The sequence below is a fragment of the Bufo gargarizans genome, chromosome 2 (genome assembly GCF_014858855.1).
Source record: "Bufo gargarizans isolate SCDJY-AF-19 chromosome 2, ASM1485885v1, whole genome shotgun sequence".
NCBI lineage: Eukaryota > Metazoa > Chordata > Amphibia > Anura > Bufonidae > Bufo > Bufo gargarizans.
The window spans coordinates 332,431,926-332,453,559 of record NC_058081.1 but is presented as its reverse complement, the minus strand read 5'-3'; the positions used below and the strand labels follow the sequence as shown (position 1 = coordinate 332,453,559).

Here is a 21,634-nt window from a genome sequence, read left to right as displayed (position 1 = left end):
ATTGCTAAATTGGGAATTGTATTTCAACCCAGAACAAAAAATGTGCTTTGACGGACACTAAATAACTTTCCCAGCAACAACAGGACAGCGGTAACGAGAGATTTAGCGGGATATAAATTTTAAGCCTAGTATTTAGGCGCTGGGTGACCGGTATGGATTTACTAACAGAATTGGACTTGGAAATGCACAGTAGCGTGTGTGTGAATTTATTCTGAATGACCCTATGTGCACCTTGAATATTATATACCCTTTTAGGGATAGATTTCAAATAGCTCTGATATAGCAGGAACCACTAAATTATGAAATTGCTAAATTGGGAATTGTATTTCAACCCAGAACAAAAAATGTGCTTTGACGGACACTAAATAATTTTCCCAGCCACAACAGGACAGCGGTAACGAGAGATTTAGCGGGATATAAATTTGAGGCCTAGTATTTAGGCGCTGGGTGACCGGTATGGATTTACTAACAGAATTGGACTTGGAAATGCACAGTAGCGTGTGTGTGAAGTTATTCTGAATGACCCTATGTGCACCTTGAATATTATATACCCTTTTAGGGATAGATTTCAAATAGCTCTGATATAGCAGGAACCACTAAATTATGAAATTGCTAAATTGGGAATTGTATTTCAACCCAGAACAAAAAATGTGCTTTGACGGACACTAAATAACTTTCCCAGCCACAACAGGACAGCGGTAACGAGAGATTTAGCGGGATATAAATTTGAGGCCTAGTATTTAGGCGCTGGGTGACCGGTATGGATTTACTAACAGAATTGGACTTGGAAATGCACAGTAGCGTGTGTGTGAAGTTATTCTGAATGACCCTATGTGCACCTTGAATATTATATACCCTTTTAGGGATAGATTTCAAATAGCTCTGATATAGCAGGAACCACTAAATTATGAAATTGCTAAATTGGGAATTGTATTTCAACCCAGAACAAAAAATGTGCTTTGACGGACACTAAATAACTTTCCCAGCCACAACAGTACAGCGGTAACGACAGATTTAGCGGGATATAAATTTGAGGCCTAGTATTTAGGCGCTGGGTGACCGGTATGGATTTACTAACAGAATTAGACTTGGAAATGCACAGTAGCGTGTGTGTGAAGTTATTCTGAATGACCCTATGTGCACCTTGAATATTATATACCCTTTTAGGGATAGATTTCAAATAGCTCTGATATAGCAGGAACCACTAAATTATGAAATTGCTAAATTGGGAATTGTATTTCAACCCAGAACAAAAAATGTGCTTTGACGGACACTAAATAACTTTCCCAGCCACAACAGGACAGCGGTAACGAGAGATTTAGCGGGATATAAATTTGAGGCCTAGTATTTAGGCGCTGGGTGACCGGTATGGATTTACTAACAGAATTAGACTTGGAAATGCACAGTAGCGTGTGTGTGAAGTTATTCTGAATGACCCTATGTGCACCTTGAATATTATATACCCTTTTAGGGATAGATTTCAAATAGCTCTGATATAGCAGAAACCACTAAATTATGAAATTGCTAAATTGGGAATTGTATTTCAACCCTGAACAAAAAATGTGCTTTGACGGACACTAAATAACTTGCCCAGCCACAACAGTACAGCGGTAATGACAGATTTAGCGGGATATAAATTTGAGGCCTAGTATTTAGGCGCTGGGTGACCGGTATGGATTTAGTGACAGAATTAGACTGGGATATGGCCAAAAAATAACCACACTATTGCTGGTTAAATGCACTTGGTGACGGGCGCAGCTTGCCCCTGATGTAGTATATGGCCAAAAAATGAACAGACTATTGCTGGTTAAATGCACTTGGTGACGGGCGCAGATTGCCCCTGATTTAGTATATGGCCAAAAAATGAACAGACTATTGCTGGTTAAATGCACTTGGTGTGATAGCTTGACCAACCACACTACTGAGGGTTAAATGCACTTGGTGACGGGCGCAGCTTGCCCCTGATGTAGTATATGGCCAAAAAATGAACAGACTATTGCTGGTTAAATGCACTTGGTGACGGGCGCAGCTTGCCCCTGATTTAGTATATGGCCAAAAAATGAACAGACTATTGCTGGTTAAATGCACTTGGTGTGATAGCTTGACCAACCACACTACTGAGGGTTAAATGCACTTGGTGACGGGCGCAGCTTGCCCCTGATGTAGTATATGGCCAAAAAATAAACAGACTATTGCTGGTTAAATGCACTTGGTGTGACAGCTTCACCCTGATGTAGGCTTTAGCCAAAAAACAACCACACCATTGAGGGTTAAATGCACTTGGTGACAGGCGCAGCTTGCCCCTGATGTAGTATATGGCCAAAAAATAAACAGACTATTGCTGGTTAAATGCACTTGGTGTGACAGCTTCACCCTGATGTAGGCTTTAGCCAAAAAACAACCACACCATTGAGGGTTAAATGCACTTGGTCGCAGCTTGTGCTGGCGCACCACAAGACACTAAATGGCCGCCGATCACCCCAGAAAAATGTGACTGACAAACGGTCTGGGCAGCCTAAAAACAGTGAGCAATTGAGTATCAGCAGCTCAATGACCCACAGCTGCAGATCGATCAATAATCAAGTTCTTTGGAGGAGTTAATCTGCCTAATCTCGCCCTACTGTCGCAGCCGCAACCTCTCCCTACGCTAATCAGAGCAGAGTGACGGGCGGCGCTATGTGACTCCAGCTTAAATAGAGGCTGGGTCACATGGTGCTCTGGCCAATCACAGCCATGCCAATAGTAGGCATGGCTGTGATGGCCTCTTGGGGCAAGTAGTATGACGCTTGTTGATTGGCTGCTTTGCAGCCTTTCAAAAAGCGCCAAGAAAGCGACGAACACCGAACCCGAACCCGGACTTTTACGAAAATGTCCAGGTTCGGGTCCGTGTCACGGACACCCCAAAATTCGGTACGAACCCGAACTATACAGTTCGAGTTCGCTCATCCCTACTGAGCAGTCACCACTGTGTTTGAATTTCTTCTTCCCTTGCAGTCTGATGGCATATAAATTAATGGTCTCTACATGGAAGGAGCAAGATGGGACCATGACAAACACGTTATTGGTGAATCTTTACCAAAAGTTTTGTATGAAAGCATGCCTATTGTATCCTTTTTCATATGGTAATATAATATACACAGTTTTTTACACGACTGAAGAGTCAGCTGTGTGCTCTCAGATATTCTGGCTGTTTTCCGATATAGAGCTCCGTCATAGGGGCTCAATACCGGAAAAAAAACGCTTGTTTTGTCCCTACTCATTGTCAATAAGAACAAAACTGAACAGAACGGAATGCTCCAAAATGCATTCCGTTCTGTTTAGTTGTGTTCCAAGACCAGAGAGCAAACCACAGATCTGGCATGACCCCCAGTGCAAGTCGATGGGGACGAATCCGTTTTCCCTGCCAAAATCTGCCACAATAGAAAACGGATCCGTCCCCCATTGACTTTCAATGGAGTTAATGACGGATTTGTCTTGGCAATGTTAAAGATAATACAACCAGATCCGTTTATAACGGATGCAGACGGTTGTATTATCAGTAACGGAAGCGTTTTTGCTGAACCATGCTGGATTCAGCAAAAATGCTAGTGTGAAAGTAGTCTAAGCAAAGTAAATTCTACTGCAAGGTCTGCAATAATTTGCTTTTAAAATGGAATGAAAAATGAAATGCAATATGCAATGAGTATCGCGTCCTATGTCATGCAATATTTGTACAATTCTTAATTTATGGAATATCTGATGCAATATTAATCTTTTAAAGTTCTACTTGCTTGTGGGTAAGCAACAGAGAAAAGGGAATTAAGTGCCTTGGAACTGTGAGGTCCTAAAGCCTTAGCACAAACTCACTACATTACTTCCACTGCCTTTTACAGTAGTTTTTAGAGCTTAAATAGAACCTTTAACCTCTCCTGACTTGTCAGTTTCAGGACCCACTTACATTCCCCATGTAATAACAATTCTGGAGCATCAATTCTGCTAGAAGTTTGAGTGAATTGCAAGCAGTCTGCAATAAACGTCGAACTGGGTGCTACCAGTTGAGGGTATGCAGGGCCGGTACTAGGTATAATGGGGTCCTGGTGCGAAAAACAATAAGCCCCCCCCCTCTCATGACACTTGCTGACTTTAACGTCCCCCCCCCATCACTACAGAAATACAGCGCCTCATACCTCTTGCATCCAGTGATGTCTCCTTTGATGTAAATGTACTCTGTCTTCGTCTTCTCCTTTCAGACCTTCAGACCAGACCACCATTTTGTCGCCATTTTCCGTCTCTGCAGTTTGACAACAAAAATAAATAAATCTTAGTTTACTACCTTTCCATCATTCTCCCATTTTCTGGACAAATCATCCTACTACCCCCAATACTGTGCCACTGTGCTACCCAATACTATACTGCAGAAACAGATAATACTAGTACCACACAGAGCCCCCCATATAAAATACCCCTTCTTTGTGGCCTCAGTAGAAGCCCCCATAGTGACCCATAATAATGTGCCAGTATCAAGTGCCTCTCTTCCATCCCCCATGTGCCAGTAACAAGTGCCTCTCTTCCACCCCCCATTTGCCAGTAACAAGTGCCTCTCTTCCCCCCCATATGCCAGTAACAAGTGTCTCTCCATGCCCCCATGTGCCAGTAACACATGCCTCTCCATGACCCCCATGTGCCAGTAACAAGTGCCAACCCCCCCATGTGCCAGTATCAAGTACTAAACCCCCCCATGTGCCAGTATCAAGTGCTAAACCCCCCATGTGCCAGTATGAAGTGCCAACCCCCGCATGTGCCAGTATTAAGTGCCAAACCCCCATGTGCCAGTATCAAGTGCCAAACCCCCCATGTGCCAGTATCAAGTGTCAAACCCCCCCATGTGCCAGTATCAAGTGCCAACCCCCCCCCCCATGTGCCAGTATCAAGTGCCTTCCGCTCCCCCATGTGCCAGTAACAGATAGTCCGGCATAAAGAAAAAACTTATACTTACCTCAATCACACAGCAATGTGATGCAGGCCTCTTCCAGCCTGTGTTCCTCGCTGTATGGCTCAGGCGGTGCAATGACTTAATCGCGCCGCCTGCATCGGCCTCCTATAGGCTACGAGCCTTGTGCCAGCAGCCTATCAGAGGAACAGGGAAGGGAGACGCCTCTCCCTCCCCTGCCTCACAGCACAGCCATCTGTATTGCTGTCCTGAGGACAACGATACAGATGACTATGGAGATGAACGCTTCCACAATGGAAGCATTCATCTCCCTGTGACCTGCCGTTAGTTGCGGTCCGGCGCCGGTGTCAGGTGGTGGGCTTGGGTTGTGACAACAGAGCTGCTCCCATTGACTGACCCTAAAGCATGAGCAGCCCCCTTAATCTTTTCAGCTGTTTTCACAAAGATTATTTATCTCCAAAATGATAACAATTGATGGCTGGATGAATATCATAAAATCACCAGATATGAATTACTTTGTCTACCTTGCAACAAATAAAAACAAACCTTTTAAATATGTTTCCTTTACAGAAGCATTGAACATATGGCTTAGGCTACTTTCACACTAGCGTTCGATCGGATCCGTTCTGAACGGATCCGCTCATATTAATGCAGACGGTGGCTCCATTCAGAACGGATCCGTCTGCATTATATTGGCAAAAAATGGCTAAGTGTGAAATTAGCCTGAGCGGATCCGTCCAGACTTTTACATTGAAAGTCAATGGGGGACGGATCCGTTTGAAGATTGAGCCATATTGTGGCATCTTCAAACGGATCCGTCCCCATTGACTTACATTGTAAGTCTGGACGGATCCACACGCCTCCGCACAGCCAGGCAGACACCCGAACGCTGCAAGCAGCGTTCAGGTGTCCGCCTGCTGAGCGGAGCGGAGGCTGAACGCCGCCAGACTGATGCAGTCTGAGCGGATCCGCATCCATTCAGACTGCACCAGGGCTGGACGGAAGCGTTCGGGTCCGCTTGTGAGCCCCTTCAAACGGAGCTCACAAGCGGACAGCCGAACGCTTGTGGATTTATTTTATCAATGCCCAGGTAATGTACTAAAATTTAAAAACTGCTTACAATAAGCATAATGGGCTAAAACTGAAATAGTACTCAATATACAGGGTGAGGTCCAAAAGTATGGAGACACCAGAATAAATGTAAAAAGGTGGTGGGGAAGACCATATCCTATGTGTGACATGTTGCTAAGGGGAAGGGGAAAAATCTGTGAGGGGCAGTGTCCAACATGGTGGCCATTTTCGAACTACAAACCGGATTCCCAAAAAGTTGGGACACTAAACAAATTGTGAATAAAAACTGAATGCAATGATGTGGAGATGGCAAATGTAAATATTTTATTTGTAATAGAAAGTAGATGACAGATCAAACGTTTAATCCGAGTAAATGTTTCATTTTAAAGGAAAAATACGTTGATTCAAATTTTCACGGTGTCAACAAATCCCCAAAAAGTTGGGACAAGTAGCAATAAGAGGCTGGAAAAAGTAAATTTGAGCATAATGAAGAGCTGGAAGACCAATTAACACTAATTAGGTCAATTGGCAACATGATTGGGTATAAAAAGAGTTCTCAGAGTGGCAGTGTCTCTCAGAAGCCAAGATGGGTAGAGGATCACCAATTCCCACAATGTTGCGCAGAAAGATAGTGGAGCAATATCAGAAAGGTGTTACCCAGCGCAAAATTGCAAAGACTTTGCATCTATCATCATCAACTCTGCATAACATCATCCGAAGATTCAGAGAATCTGAAGCAATCTCTGTGCGTAAGGGTCAAGGCCGTAAAACCATACTGGATGCCTGTGATCTCCGGGCCCTTAAACAACACTGCATCACAAACAGGAATGCTACTGTAAAGGAAATCACAGAATGGGCTCAGGAATACTTCCAGAAACCATTGTCAGTGAACACAATCCACCGTGCCATCCGCCGTTGCCAGCTGAAACTCTACAGTGCAAAGAAGAAGCCATTTCTAAGCAAGATCCACAAGCTCAGGCGTTTTCACTGGGCCAGGGATCATTTAAAATGGAGTGTGGCAAAATGGAAGACTGTTCTGTGGTCAGATGAGTCACGATTCGAAGTTCTTTTTGGAAATCTGGGACGCCATGTCATCCGGACCAAAGAGGACAAGGACAACCCAAGTTGTTATCAACGCTCAGTTCAGAAGCCTGCATCTCTGATGGTATGGGGTTGCATGAGTGCGTGTGGCATGGGCAGCTTGCATGTCTGGAAAGGCACCATCAATGCAGAAAAATATATTCAGGTTCTAGAACAACATATGCTCCCATCCAGACGTCATCTGCATCTCCCATCCAGACGTCTGATCCAGACCACATTCTGCATCAATCACAACATCATGGCTGCGTAGGAGAAGGATCCGGGTACTGAAATGGCCAGTCTGCAGTCCAGATCCTTCACCTATAGAGAACATTTGGCGCATCATAAAGAGGAAGGTGCAACAAAGAAAGCCCAAGACGATTGAACAGTTAGAGGCCTGTATTAGACAAGAATAGGAGAGCATTCCTATTTCTAAACTTGAGAAACTGGTCTCCTTGACCCCCAGACGTCTGTTGAGTGTTGTAAGAAGAAGGGGAGATGCCCCACAGTGTGGTGAAAATGGCCTTGTCCCAACTTTTTTGGAATCCGGTTTTTAAGTCAATACTTTCAAATGGGAAGGGGTGCATGTGCCATGTTGGATACTACCCCTCACGGATTTGCCCCCTTCCCCCTAGCAACATGCCACGCACAATATGGCATTATCAACCACCTTAGTCCATTTATTCAGGTGTCTGCAAACTGTTGGACCAACCTGCATAAATTAAAGAGGTTGTCCGGGCTTTTAATATTCATGATCTATCCTAAGGATAGGTCATCAATATCGCATTGGCGGGGGTCTGACACCTGGCACCTCTGCTGATCAGCTGTGTGAGGAGATGGCACATGGAGTGTGCACATGACGTCTCCCTTCTCTCTTCCTGTTCACTGCTGCTGTCTATGGCAACGAGGCATGTGCGCACTATAATATAAAGAAGTGATACTAATGCACTTTAAACATTGCAAACATTTCTTAAATTACCACTTTTCTGTATGTCTCATGTTGGATTCTTGACATTATTATTTCCACAGTTTACAAGACAAGTGCTCGTCGTGGAGAGCTCTCCACAACTGGACATTCTACAAACGATGTCCTTACTCCCTGGGGTGCTCTGCTGTACTGAACGGAGCCTCCGTCTGCATTAATATGATCGGATCCGTTCAGAACGGATCCGATCAAGCGCTAGTGTGAAAGTAGCCTTAAAAAGATCATTCCACCACATCATTAAGACCATTGGCAGAAGACAGGACAGTTCAGGCCTCAACTGAGTATATAATGCCCAGTGGGATGTGCCATTTATAGGAAAGGGGATACCTCAGTTGTTCGACATTTCAACAACAATCATGGGGCTGATACTTCTGAACTTGTACTTAGATTCTCAGTCACTGAAATAGTCCTTAACCTAGACAAGGTCATTGGGACAAATGTATTATCTGCAAAAAGGCTGTCAGGATTTATCTTTTCAGATCTCAAACCATTTGGGGTCTAAATGAGAAACTAACACTTGGATGCTTTCTGCAGATACCTCAATCTTTTTTGTACATGTTATTTCAGTCTCGTCTCTGCAGAGTTTACCACAAAGGCATCTTACTTTTCTCAATTTTCCATCATCCACCCCTTAATGTACTCTCAGCAATTTTAAAGCCCCCCTGTAGCAACCCTAGTAGTTAGACTGCCCCCTAGCACCTCCAGTAGTTATGTGCTGGTGGGGCACCTCTCGCACTGCGAACATGAGATAGGGCAGAAGAAGATCCCAGTCCCTCCCATCATTAGACACCACTATTTTTAATATATTTTTTAATGTTTGATTAAACCTCTCCACCAGACCGTCCTTTTGCGGGTGATAGACGGACGTCCGCAACTGTTTTATGTGGAGCAACTTTTGGAGTTCTCTCATGACTTTGGACATAAAAGGGGTCCCTTGGTCAGTCAGAACCTCTTTAGGTAGACCCACTCGGGAAAAAATCTCCATTAACTCTTTAGCTATGAGTTTGGCTGATGTATTATGCAGTGGCACCGCCTCCGGGTACCAAGTGGTGTAGTCGAGGATAACCAAGATGTGTTGGTGCCCTCTAACGAACTTCGGTACTGGGTCTATGAGATCCATAGTGATCCGCTCGAATGGAACCTCAATAATTGGGAGAGGGACCAGGGGACTACGGAAATGTGGCTGGGGGCTGGTTATCTGTCAGGTTGGGCAAGACTTGCAATACTCTTTCACCTCTCTGGGCCAGTAGAACCGCTGTAGAATCTGGTTCTGCGTTTTCTGCTAACCCAGGTGTCCCCCAAGTAGATGTTGGTGGGCTAACTCCAACACGAGCTTGCAATATGCCTTGGGCACCACCAGCTGTTCAATATGTTCACCCCATAGTTGATTTATCTGGTACAGCATCTCCTGTTGAACCACAAAATGGTGGAACATAGACTCGGCTCCCGGTTGTTGCGGCTCACCCTCAACTATTACCACATTTTCCAGGCTCAGGTCCTTGTGCTGTGCTGTACCAAAATTATCCCCAGAGAAATTGAGGTCTGCCAGCTCAGGACCCAAGTCCTCCACGTCTCCCACATCACACTTAGCGGGGTTGTCTCCCCCTCTTCCACAGAAGTGGCAGTCACCCCTACTGCTGACCCTTCTGACTCAGGTTCCCAGTGTTCTGATCTCCCCTCTGAGCCGGACCACTCTGCTAGGGTTACATCTGTCTCCCGGGTATTGGTAACTTTCGTATCCAGCTATAGTGCAGGGAAACTGGGGATGTCTCTCCCAATTATTAACTCATACGGTAATTTTGTGGCGACGGCCACCTCATGCGTCCACCTGCCGGCCACCGTTGACAAAGAGACCAGGGCGGTGGGATAGTCCTTTAAGTCCCCATGAATGCAGACAACACCGACTTTTCTGCCAGCATACTCGGCGGGCCGCACCAGATCAGCTCTTACCAGGGACACGAGGCTCCCTGAATCCAGCAGTGCCACTCTAATAGTCGTAATGTGATTGCGAAATATATGTTAACTATTTCTTTTGCAGGTAAATCGGCTACTCATTAGTTTCTGGTACTGAATGAGCCCCAATATTGCATTTACATAGGCAACAATATATTACATGTGGATATGGTGAATTCCACTTTGTGTACAAGATTAAAAGGGAATCCTGATAGTTTTATGGATGAACATGAAGCCCTCAAGTCATCCCAGATACTGCCATATGCAGTCAGTGTATTAGTACCACGAGATGTAATCATCCCTCCAGGTACTAATAATTTCCTGTTACCCATTCAGGTAGCAAAAGGCCAAAAATTAAAGAATTCTGAAGCATTGATATGCCTATCAAACGGAATGCAACAATTTAGGTATTTCAGTAAATCCTACCCCTATGGTGAATTTGCAAACCTTTAAAGCCCAAATAATTGTGAATAATAGTATGCCAAATGAAGTCCATTTGTCTAAAGACACAATCATTGGTATGTATTGGTTGAACATTTTATTCTTCTCCTGAAGGATTGTTCACCATTAGTTCAGTATATCCTTTTAATCTTGAAGAAGGTACTTGTAGGGTAAAGGAATCCTACCTTACCTTTAATCATACAATTAATGATCAGGAAACTAAGGAATATCATGAGTTTGCTGAAAAGGTTGGTAAGTCAAATCATGACCTCACTGACAGGCTGGAGGAAGCTTACGAAATACAAGTACAGACCAAAAGTTTGGACACACCTTCTCATTCAAAGAGTTTTCTTTATTTTCATGACTATGAAAATTGTAGATTCACACTGAAGGCATTAAAACTATGAATTAACACATGTGGAATTATATACATAACAAAAAAGTGTGAAACAACTGAACATATGTCATATTCTAGGTTCTTCAGAGTAGCCACCTTTTGCTTTGATTACTGCTTTGCACACTCTTAGCATTCTCTTGATGAGCTTCAAGAGGTATTCACCTGAAATGGTTTTCACTTCACAGGTGTGCCCTGTCAGGTTTAATAAGTGGGATTTCTTGCCTTATAAATGGGGTTGGGACCATCAGTTGCGTTGTGGAGAAGTCAGGTGGATACACAGCTGATTGTCCTACTGAATAGACTGTTAGAATTTGTATTATGGCAAGAAAAAAGCAGCTAAGTAAAGAAAAACGACTGGTCATCATTACTTTAAGAAATGAAGGTCAGTCAGTCTTAAAAATTGGGAAAACTTTGAAAGTGTCCCCAAGTGCAGTCACAAAAACCATCAAGCGCTACAAAGAAACTGGCTCACATGCGGACCGCCCCAGGAAAGGAAGACCAAGAGTCACCTCTGCTGCGGAAGATAAGTTCATCCGAGTCATCAGCCTCAGAAATCGCAGGTTAACAGCAGCTCAGATTAGAGACCAGGTAAATGCCACACAGAGTTCTAGCAGCAGACACATCTCTAGAACAACTGTTAAGAGGAAACTGTGTGAATGAGGCCTTCATGGTAGAATATCTGCTAGGAAACCACTGCTAAGGACAGGCAACAAGCAGAAGAGACTTGTTTGGGCTAAAGAACACAAGGAATGGACATTAGACCAGTGGAAATTTGTGTTTTGGTCTGAGTCCAAATTTGAGATATTTGGTTCCAACCACCGTGTCTTTGTGCGACGCAGAAAAGGTGAACGGATGGACTCTACATGCCTGGTTCCCACCGTGAAGCATGGAGGAGGAGGTGTGATGGTGTTGGGGTGCTTTGCTGGTGACACTGTTGGGGATTTATTCAAAATTGAAGGCATACTGAACCAGCATGGCTACCACAGCATCTTGCAGCGGCATGCTATTCCGTCCGGTTTGCGTTCAGTTGGACCATCATTTATTTTTCAACAGGACAATGACCCCAAACACACCTCCAGGCTGTGTAAGGGCTATTTGAACATGAAGGAGAGTGATGGGGTGCTGCGCCAGATGACCTGGCCTCCACAGTCACCGGACCTGAACTCAATCGAGCAGAGTGAAGGCAAAAGGGCCAACAAGTGCTAAGCATCTCTGGGAACTCCTTCAAGACTGTTGGAAGACCATTTCAGGTGACTACCTCTTGAAGCTCATCAAGAGAATGCCAAGAGTGTGCAAAGCAGTAATCAAAGCAAAAGGTGGCTACTTTGAAGAACCTAGAATATGACATATTTTCAGTTGTTTCACACATTTTTGTTATGTATATAATTCCACATGTGTTAATTCATAGTTTTGATGCCTTCAGTGTGAATTTACAATTTTCATAGTCAAGAAAATAAAGAAAATTCTTTGAATGAGAAGGTGTGTCCAAACTTTTGGTCTGTACTGTAGGTCAGCCTGAAGTTTTTCCAGGGTTCCTAGAAATGGTACAGCAGCAAATATCTTTGGCTGATTGATGCTCCAATGACCTAGAGCACCAACAATTAAAATAAGTTCTTTTAGAATTCAAGGATATTTTTACAAAAGATTCCTATGATTGTGGTATGACTGACATATACACATTGCCAGGATTCAGACTGATCCCAAGGCACCTCCCATTTATATCAAGCAATATGACTCACTAGCGGAAATAATCCGAAATCTGAAGGAGAGAGGTATTTTAAGACCGGTGCACAGTTCTTATAACAATCCTATCCTTGGAATTCTTAAACCAAATGGTCAATGGTGTTTATGTGCTGATCTCCGACAGCTCAATAAACGAGTATATATGTCCGGCTGGTCCATGCCATATATAGACCAATGCTTGGTACAAATGCAAGGCGCCGGGATCTTTACCACATTAGATTGCGCTCAGGGATATTGGACCATCAAGGTAAGTCCTGAAGACCAACATAAATTGGCATTTACCTTTGGTAAAGAACGATTTGCCTGGATCAGACTACCGTTTGGTTACATAAACTCAGGTCATGAATTTGCCGTATTTCTGCATAAGGCTATGCCTGATGCCATGGAAAGAGAAAACTTAACTTATGTAGATGAGATTTTGATGAAAAGTACCTCTTTGGACCAGCACATCCAAGAGATTAGGCATGTGCTTAATCAGTTGAGAGAGGCAGATGTAAAAATCTCTTTACAGAAAGCCCAGTGGTGTTGGACCAAGGTCAGTTTCCTTGGACATGAGGTTACCTCTGAAGGCCTGAATTCGCAGAAGAAAAAGGTGGAGGCTGTGATGAAATCTAAAACGCCTACCAATATCAGTGAACTAATGTAATTTCTGGGTATGATGAAATACTTGCATAAGTTCATTAATAACTGTGCAGAGATCAGTAAACCGTTATTAACATTGTTAAAGAAAGGTGTACCATGGACATGGGGGGAGAATCGGGAACAAGCCATGACAGAACTTAAAAGAAAACTCACCCAAGCCCCATGTCTAGAGAGGGGAGTAAATCCTTTTATCAGGAAACTGGTTTTACGGACCTTAGTATTAGTGCTCTCTTATGTAAAACAGGATAAACTGCAGAAAGTTATTGCTTATGCAAGTAAGTCCCTGTCACAGGTAGAAGTAAAGTTTAACGACTGAAAAAGCTTTATTAGCCACAGTCCGGGCACTTCAAAACTTTAGAAGTTTTATTCAGGGTGAGAAAATCATTGTTGAAACGGCACACCAACCCCTACAATACTTACAGAGTAAGAAAATTAGGAATGGTAACTTGTCTAATAGCCGAATCACTGCTTGGACCTTGTCTTTACAGGGATGGCCGTTGGAAGTCCGGTATAAGCAAAATAAAAAGTGCCTGGTAGCCCAAGGACTTTCCGAACGTCATGATTGTGCCGCTTATTCTCAGAAGGATGAGAGGGACAAATATCTTCCCCTTACAAAGCATATGATGAAGATTATTGCTCTCTACTCCCCTGTGTGTACATAGATGGTTGTGCTTATCACTAGAGATGTCGCGAACATAAAATTTTCCGTACGGGCGAACTGCCATTGACTTCAATGGGCAGGCGAATTTTAAAACCCACAGGGACTCTTTCTGGCCACAATAGTGATGGAAAAGTTGTTTCAAGGGGACTAACACCTGGACTGTGGCATGCCGGAGGGGGGTCCATGGCAAAACTCCTATGGAAAATTACACAGTTGACGCAGAGTTGGATTTTAATCCATAAAGGGCATAAATCACCTAACAATCAAATTTTTTTTTTAACAGCGTGGTTTAAATCATCCAGTTTGTGTATACGATCAGGTATGATGCTGTATCAATCAGGTAGTGTAAGGGTTACGCCCGCTTCACAGACATTGACAGACCAAACTCCCCTTTTAATGCACCGCAAACCACCGCAAACAGTCCATTTGCCCAACCGCAAACTTCCCATTTGCACAAGGTTGGATACCAAGCTAGCCATGTCCCGTTGATGTCATTGAAGGTTTCTTCCTCCACCCAGCCACGTACATCACCAAGGGTCCCGGAAAGGTGAACTGAATTGATTATTCGAATGGGGAGATGGTTAAAAAAACGCTGGCTCCCTCCCCTTTGTTTGAATCCACGGTCACTGCGTCTGGGCCGTACAATTTACTGTCCCACCCGATATGAGTGCTATTTTCTATAGTTCTCTCTTCTCATCAGTTTAATCCCTGTTACGTCCTTAATCTGGGGTCCATTTATTAAATAGATTTTTCGAACAGGGAGATGGTAAAAAAATTGCTGGCTCCCTTTCCTTTGTTTAAATCCACGCCACTGCGTCTGCGCCGTGCAATTTACTGTCACACCCGATATGAGTGCTATTTCCTGTAGTTATTTCTTCTCATCAGTTTAATCCCTGTTACGTCCCCAATCTGGGGTCTATTTATTAAATAGATTTTTCGAACGGGGAGATGGTTAAAAAATTGCTGGCTCCCTCCCCTTTGTTTGAATCCACGCCACGGTCACTGCGTCTGCGCCGTGCAATTTACTGTCACACCCGATATGAGTGCTATTTTCTGTAGTACTATTCTTATCAGTTTAATCCCTGTTACGTCCCATATCAGAGTGGGATTGCCTTTTGTGAAAAAAAATTTAGGCCGGGTATCTTCGACTGCCTTTACAGTGACAGACCAAACTCTGATACACCAAACTGAATTGATTTTAGGAACCGGGAGATGGAAAAAGCAGCTTGGTCGGTCCTCTTACTCCCAAGTTGGGGCACTGCGCGTGCACGGAGCAATGTGCTGTGACACCCTATATGAGTGGTGTCTTAACTAGTACTTTTCCTATCAGTTTAATCCCTGTTGCATCCCCTATCCGGGGACGTGTGTCGAATTGATTAACCATTGTCGAATTAACGAACCATTACGACATCCTGGAATAATTTAGTTCTGAGCTTTGTACTTGATTTGTATTGGAATTGTTGGGGATTTTTTAAATTGTCTGCATTATTTCTAATAAACTATTAAGATACTTTATTATGATTTTTTTATTTTATGTATTAAAAATCCACCCATACAACTTAAAAAAAGATAAATAAAAAATTTAAGTTTTTTCTATGAAAAAACATCCAGCCGTCCCGATCGCTTTTGGTCTGATCATAGTGAAGCAACGGCCTTATCTTCTGGGGTGTGGCAACATTGCCAACACACTCATAGAGGTGATGATCGCTTCATTGTGATACGCAAGCCCCTTCACCACAACAAGGTAACGATCACGAAAGTGAAATTGACACTTGTATGTGCCTTTTTTTTGGGTTTTGTTTTTGCAGCCACAGTGCAGCACCAGAGGCCAGAAAAATTAGGCATGTACACATGACTGAAAAACAATGTTATTGTTGCAGCCGCTGTTGTAGCAGCGGCTGGAAAAATTGATGTTCTCAAGGCAGAAAGGTGACTAAAACATTGCGGCTTGAACCCTAGTTGGTGGCGGAGAATTCACGAAAGTCATCTGGTATGCAGACATTAAATACAGCAGCGTGGGGACCATTTTGAGGCCAAGGCATGTCAGGCCTTTTGTTAGTTAAACGTATCCCCTACTGTCAGTCCCTTCGGGATCCATGCCTCATTCATCTTAATGAAGGTGAGGTAATCAACACTTTTTTGACCGAGGCGACTTCTTTTGTCAGTGACAATGCCTCCTGCTGCACTGAAGGTCCTTTCTGACAGGACACTTGAAGCGGGGCAGGCCAGAAGTTCCATCGCAAACTGGGATAGCTCAGGCCACAGGTCAAGCCTGCACACCCAGTAGTCAAGGGGTTCATCGCTCCTCAGAGTGTCGATATCTGCAGTTAAGGCAAGGTAGTCTGCCACCTGTCGGTTGAGTCGTTCTCTAAGGCTGGATCCCGAAGGGCTGTGGCGATCTGTAGGACTGAAAAAGCTCTGCATGTCCTCCATCAACAACACATCTGTAAAGCGTCCTGTCCTTTCCGCCGTGGTCGTGGTAGGAGGAGGATTACTTTCACCTCTTCCCCAGTTAGATTCCCGTTGTGCTGTGACATCCCCCTTATAAGCTGTGTAAAGCCTATTTTTTAGTTTGGTTTTGAACTGCTGCATCCTTTCTGACTTCCGCCACTTTCTGCTTATACTGGGGGTCTAGTAGCGTGGCCACCCAGTACAGGTCGTTCTCATTCATCCTTTTTATACGAGGGTCCCTTAACAGACATGACAGCATGAAAGACACCATTTGTACAAGGTTGGATGCCGAGCTACTCATTTCCCGTTCCTCCTCACTGATGTCATTGACGGTGTGTTCTTCCCCCCCAGCCACGTACAAGACCACGGGTCCCAGATAGATGACAACAACGAGCACCCTGGGATGCCTGCTGTGGTTGGTCTTCCTCCTCCTCAAAGCCACATTCCTCCTCTGACTCCTCTTCCTCATACTCCTCTTGCAGCGTTGCAGCAGGTCCGGCAAGCGATGATGACAAGGCTGTTTCTGGTGGTGATGGTGACCACAACTCTTCCTCCTCCTCTTCACGCTTATCTACAGCCTGATCCAGCATTCTTCGCAGGGCACGCTCCAGGAAGAAAACAAATGGGATGAGGTCGCTGATGGTGCCTTCGGTGCGACTGACTAGGTTTGTCACCTCCTAAAAAGGACGCATGAGCCTACAGGCATTGCGCATGAGCGTCCAGTAACGTGGCAAAAAAATTCCCAGCTCCGCAGAGGCTGTCCTAGCACCCCGGTCATACAAATACTCGTGGACGGCTTTTTCTTGTTGGAGCAGGCGGTCGAACATTAGGAGTGTTGAATTCCACTGGCATGTTGTTTCGGCGCTGAATGTCTGCAAAGTGCGCCATGGCCGTGTAGGAACGCCTGAAATGGCCACACACCTTCCTGGCCTGATTGAGGACGTCCTGTAAGCCTGGGTATTTAGACACAAAGCGTTGTACGATGAGATTCAACACATGTGCCATGCACGGCACATGTGACAACTTGCCCAAATTCAATGCCGCCAACAAATTGCTTCCATTGTCACACACCACTTTGCCGATCTCCAGTTGGTGCGGGGTCAGCCACTGATCCACCTGTGCGTTCAGGGCGGACAGGAGTGCTGGTCCGGTGTGGCTCTCTGCGTTCAGGCAAGTCAACCCCAAGACAGCGTGACACTGTCGTATCCGGGATGTGGAATAGCCCCTGGGGAGCTGGGGGGTTCAGTTGATGTGCAGCCAGACGCCGCAGCAGAAGAGGACTCAGCCGAGGAGGTTATGGAAGAGGATGGAGTAGGAGGAGTAGAGGAGGTGGCAGTAGGCCTGCCTGCAAGTCGTGGCGGTGTCACCAACTCCGCTGCAGAGCCACGCATTCCATGCTTGGCAGCCGTCAGCAGGTTGACCCAATGCGCAGTGTAGGTGATATACCTGCCCTGACCGTGCTTTGCAGACCAGGTATCAGCGGTCAGATGGACCCTTGCCCCAACACTGTAATCCAGAGATGCCATGACTTCCTTTTCAATCACCGAGTAGAGGTTTGGGATTGCCTTATTAGAAAAAAAAATTTGTCCGGGTACCTTCCACTGTGGTGTCCCAATAGAGACAAATTTTTTTAAAGCCTCAGACTTCACCAGCTGGTATGGTAAAAGCTGGTGGGCTAAGAGTTCCGTCAAGCCAGCTGTCAGACGCCGGGCAAGGGGGTGACTCTGTGACATTGGCTTCTTACGCTCAAACATTTCCTTAACAGACACCTGACTGTGGGCAGATGAGATGGAACTGCTCAAGGTGAGAGGCGGAGTGGCGGGTAGTTGAGAGGGGGCAAGGAGGACAGCAGTGGTTGACGTGGCTGAAGATGCTGGACCAGGAGGAGGATGGTGGCTTTGAGCTTGTGTGCTGCTTCTACTCATCATCATGTGTTGATCTCATAGGCGTTTGTGATGTGTGATCGTGTGCCTTCGCAAAGCAGTTGTACCTAGGTGGGTGTTGGATTTCCCACGACTTTTGGCACAGGTTGCAAATGCATCACTGTTGTCAGAGGCAGACACACAAAAAAAATGCCACACTGCTGAGCTTTGCAATGATGGCATTCTGGTGGTGGCAACAGCATGCGTTGATTGGCGTGCTGTCTGGCTGACCCCAGGTGCCGATTCATGCTGTCTGATTGTGCCACTAGCTCCTTGCGACGACCTCCCCTGCTCTCCCCCTGCTCGTCTCCTCCTTCTCTCTGTCTCCCCTTCTGAACTTTCCCCCTCTTCTTCTTCTCTTCGAGCAGGCACCCACGTGGCATCCACGGACACATCGTCATCATCAACCGCTTCACTTGTATCTGACACCTCAGCAAAGGAAGCAGCAGCGAGTACAACATCATCATCATCATCATCACACTGTATGTCCATGTGTGTAATGGTGCCTGACTGAGACATATCCCTGTTATCTACATCCCCTGGCAATAATGGTTGCGCATCACTAATTTCATCCAACTGATGTGTAAAAAACTCCTTTGAGGGATCAAGTGAAGCGGCTGTGGTGGCAGTGGTGGTGGTGGCGGCGGGCGGGAGTGTGGTGACCAAAGCTGAGCTGGAGGAGGATGGTGCGTCAAGGTTCTTAGCGGAAGCTGTTGAAGATTGGGTGTCCTGTGTAAGCCAGTCAACTATTTTCTCAGAATTTTTGGGGTTCAGGGTACGTGGCCTCTGAACACTGGGCATTATTCCAGGGCCAGTGGAAATCACAGCACCACGAACACGACAGCCCCTGTGGCGTGGCCTGCCTCTGCCTGTCATTTTTTATTAGATAAGTGTTACTATGCGTGCAAGGTACTGTGCCATTCTATATAAGTGGTGGTTAGTGGGCACAGTACAGTCTGTGTGGGCCTGACACACACGGGCTTGCAAATGTGATTAGATCACAGTTAAATTTTAAATATAATCTTTTTTTTCTGAAAGGTATTTGAGTGAATGACACCCTGTAACAGTATGAGTGCAGGCCTAACCAGCCACTAGCCAGTGGCCACAATACAGTATGTGTGGGCGCCTGACACACACGGGCTTGCAAATGTGATTAGATCACAGTTAAATTTTAAATATATATTTTTTTTCTGCAAGGTATTTGACTGAATGACACTCTGTAACGGTATGAGTGCAGGCCTATCCAGCCACTAGCCAGTGGCTACAATACAGTATGTGTGGGCGCCTGACACACATGGGCTTGCAAATGTGATTAGATTACAGAAAAATATTAAATAGAATTATTTTTTTCGGAAAGGTATTTGGGCAAATGACACCCTGTAACGGTATGAGTGCAGGCCTAACCATCCACTAGCCAGTGGACACAATACAGTATGTGTGGGCGCCTGACACACGGGCTTGCAAATGTGATTAGATCACAGTTAAATTTAAAATATATTTTTTTTTTTTCTGAAAGGTATTTGGGTGAATAACACCCTGTAACGGTATGAGTGCAGGCCTAACCAGCCACTAGCCAGTGGACGCAATACAGTATGTGTGGGCGACTGACACACACGGGCTTGCAAATGTGATTAGATCACAGTTAAATTTTAAATAGAATTTTTTTTTCTGAAAGGTATTTGGGTGAATGACACCCTGTAACGGTATGAGTGCAGGCCTAGCCACTAGCCAGTGGCCACAATACAGTATGTGTGGGCGCCTGACACACACGGGCTTGCAAATGTGATTAGATCACAGTTAAATTTAAAATAGATTTTTTTTTTCTGAAAGGTATTTGGGTGAATGACACCCTGTAACGGTATGAGTGCAGGCCTAGCCACTAGCCAGTGGCCACAATACAGTATGTGTGGGCGCCTGACACACACGGGCTTGCAAATGTGATTAGATCACAGTTAAATTTAAAATAGATTTTTTTTTTCTGAAAGGTATTTGGGTGAATGATGCCCTGTAATGGTATGAGTGCAGGCCTAACCAGCCATTAGCCAGTGGCCACAATACAGTATATGTGGGCGCCTAACACACATGGGCTTGCAAATGTGATTAGATCACAGTTAAATTTTTAATAGAATTTTTTTATGCAAGGTATTTGACTGAATGACACCCTGTAACGGTATGAGTGCAGGCCTAGCCAGCCACTAGCCAGTGGCCACAATACAGTATGTGTGGGCGCCTGACACACACGGGCTTGCAAATGTGATTAGATCACAGAAAAATGTTAAATAGAATTTTTTTTTTAATCTGCAAGGTATTTTCTTTCACACCCTGTATGAATGGTGTGCACTGTGCACGCAGTGCTGTCTATGACTGAGCCTGCAGCCTCTCACACACCGGCAGCCAGGCAACTGCAATATATATATATATATATTAAAAAATAAAATAAAAAGCAGACTGATGTATCAGCACTGAAAAGGGCTTTTTGGGGTGCTGTCTGGATGCTGTCCTTACAGCAGATGAGTCTGTGGACACAGAACAATGCCCTAGCTAACGCTTTCCCTTTTGAATCAGCAGCAGCTACACTCTCCCTCCTCTCTCTGTGAATGCAGATTCCGAATGAATCTACTAAAATGGATGCTGTCCTGGAGGTGGGAGGGTTTTGGAGGGAGGGTCTGCTGCTGATTGGCTGGAATGTGTCTGCTGACTGTGAGGTAGAGGGTCAAAGTTTACTCAATGATGATGTATAGGGGGCGGACCGAACATCGCATATGTTCGCCCGCAGCGGCGAACACGAACAAGCTATGTTCGCCGGGAACTATTCGCCGGCGAATAGTTCGGGACATCACTACTTATCACTAGTGATGAGCGGCAGGGGCAATATTCGAATTCGCAATATTTTGCGAATATTTGGGTGAATATTCGCCATATATTCGAGAATTTCTGATCTCCAGTCATTATTTTCTTAATTGCGAAAATTTGCATTACGAAAATTCGCAATCAACACTACTCCTAAAGAGGGGCCCCCAAGGAGGGGGGGAGTGTGATTATATTAAAATATAACTTTTAATGTGGTATAAAGATAACAGAATAATATGACTCACTACAATACACAAACATACATACATGGAGGGACCAAATTAACGGTACCCTTGTTGCTGGCAGAGAAAACAAATCTGCTTCGCCTAATGAAAGGCGTGAGCAGTCTTACCAGACCCTTGTAGATGATGGGATCAATCAGGAGGGATAGGCTCAGGAAACGATGGATGTATACCACGCGGAGAGTTGCGGACTTGCTCTGTTTCTGTATAGTAGAAGCAGGACTTGCCCTGTGTAGCTCTACTAATTGGGGAGGGGGCTATTTAAC

The 21,634-nt window shown here is 44.9% G+C and overlaps 1 pseudogene; it reads left to right on the top strand.

Annotated features, from left to right (window-relative positions):
* Positions 1 to 13,246, top strand: part of LOC122925882 — a 2,558,103-nt pseudogene extending 2,544,857 nt beyond the window's left edge.
* Positions 13,247 to 21,634: the final 8,388 nt, after the last annotated feature.